The following is a 2,149-nucleotide window of genomic DNA, read 5'->3' on the forward strand; positions in this document are numbered from 1 at the left end:
TGGTTTTAAAAGTTCTATGTCAGAGCCAGGTGGATGACAGATATATTATATATTTATATTATTATATATTATGAGAAGAGACGACTTAGGCTCTGATTTAATATTTTGCAATTAACTTACTTTGATCAAGGAATATAATTTTTTTAACCTACAATTTTCATATCTAGAAGTGGTTCAGTTTGCTAAAGTTCTTGGTGTCATACTGCAAGCCGATCTAAAGTGGTCCGCTCATGTTACTACCATTGTCAGTAAAGCCAACCGTAGGCTCTACCTAGTACGTGTCCTGAAGAAACACGGACGTATATAAACGATAACGACCTAGTGCTAGTTTTCTGTGGTTTTGTTCGGCCGTTGTTAGAGTATGCCTGTCCGGTGTGGCATCCTGGCCTCACTAGTCTCCAGTCGAAGCACATTGAATCCGTACAGAAGAGGGCTTGTAGAGTTATTCAAGGCAGAACATATGTTAGCTATGACAGCGCACTAAATCAGCTATCTCTCACTCCCCTGTCCTCGAGAAGACGCAATCTGTGTATGAAGTTTGCAGTTTCTATTTCTAAATCCCCTGTCTTCTCTTGCTGGCTGCCTCCGAAACGGGGAAACGTACACGGCAGAGAACTGAGAACGAAGGATAACTTCACCCAGTTCAACTGTAGAACTTCCAGATTTATGAATACTACCTTGCCTTTTACTGTAAAATTATTGAATGGAATTTAATCATTAGCCTAGTATAGTATAGTAGAATGGATTTTAATCAATAGGTCTCTTTTAATGTAAAGCTATTTAATGAATTTTAATCAGCATTCACCTTGTCTTTTAGCCTATATTTGTAGAATTGATTTTGATTAATTAGTAATAGTACCTTGTCTGAAAGGGTAGACATGTGATGGATTTTAAGAATTACACAGGATTTGTATCATGCCCTAATTAAGCCAGATAAGGCTGCAACGGTATGTCTGAGCACGTGTTGCAAATAAACCAGTCATCATCATCATCATCACCATCTTCAGTACATCCTTAGAATGTATTCTGTAGTACAGTTTTCTTACCTGTACAGGTTACTCCATCTCCAGAAAATCCTGAGTTACAGGAACAAGTGAAAGATCCCACGGTGTTCGTGCATGTGGCTTGTTGATGGCAGGTATGAGAACTGGCATCACACTCGTTCACATCTAAAAAAATGTGGGGGGGGGGGTGAATAAAACAGTTTCGTCCAGGCTCGTAAACCATACTGGACATTTAAATAAAGCTCCCAGAGTGCACTACGTGAACTGAACTGTATTAAGGGTACTCATGGAATAGCTTTGAGTGCAGGTAGAGGAGGCTGATTTTTATGAACTACATTGGCATTAAGAAGGGCTTCAGTTTCACGACAATGATCGTACAGGAGAGGACAACACACCTGCACATGTAACTCCATCCCCAGTGTAGCCTGTATTACAGGTACAGGTGAAGGACCCTGCAGTGTTGGTACATGTCGCTTGGGGGGCACAATTGTTGGTTCCCGATGTACATTCATCTATGTCTGAAGAAAGCGATACGAGGTATACTTCGAAATGTATGTAACGTCTCATTTACTTAGGATTATGTTATGTCACTGTTTCTTGTGAATACTAATACTTTAAACTGTCGAACATAAGTTCAATTCGCATGGTACAGTCAACCATCCGCCATCCGTCAATCGTACATTCGTCCCGTACATTCTTGTAATATAGTCTCCTGGGTACAGTTTTCTTACCTGTGCAGGTTACTCCATCTCCAGAAAATCCTGAGTTACAGGAACAAGTGAAAGATCCCGCCGTGTTCGTGCATGTGGCTTGTTGATGGCAGGTATGAGAACTGGTATCACACTCGTTCACATCTAGAAGGGTGAGTTTGAAACAGTGTCGTCAACGAAAAAGTCCACGTGAATAATACTTAACATTCCGAAAACGTTTCCAGAGACCGCATGGCTTCTATACTGAACTGTACATGTATTAAAGGTACGCAAGAAATACCTTTGAGTGCAGGTAGAGGAGGCCAATTTTTATGAACAACATTGGCATTGACCAAGACTTAACTTGCATGCCTAAAAATGCAGCGAGGAAGACAGCCACACCTGCACATGTAACTCCATCCCCAGAGTAGCCTGTATTACAGGTACAGGTGAAGG

The 2,149-nt window shown here is 40.9% G+C and overlaps 1 long non-coding RNA gene across 1 annotated transcript; it reads right to left on the reverse strand.

The window, feature by feature from the left end:
* Positions 1-1,087: 1,087 nt before the first annotated feature.
* Positions 1,088-1,838, reverse strand: LOC109474762. The gene is made up of 3 exons (XR_002140499.1): positions 1,736-1,838; positions 1,400-1,522; positions 1,088-1,169 (listed from the first exon to the last, which is right to left on the reverse strand). It is a non-coding gene; the product is annotated as an uncharacterized LOC109474762 (long non-coding RNA).
* Positions 1,839-2,149: the final 311 nt, after the last annotated feature.

The sequence above is a fragment of the Branchiostoma belcheri genome, unplaced genomic scaffold, assembly GCF_001625305.1.
Source record: "Branchiostoma belcheri isolate BF01 breed outbred unplaced genomic scaffold, Haploidv18h27 scaffold316, whole genome shotgun sequence".
Lineage (NCBI taxonomy): Eukaryota > Metazoa > Chordata > Leptocardii > Amphioxiformes > Branchiostomatidae > Branchiostoma > Branchiostoma belcheri.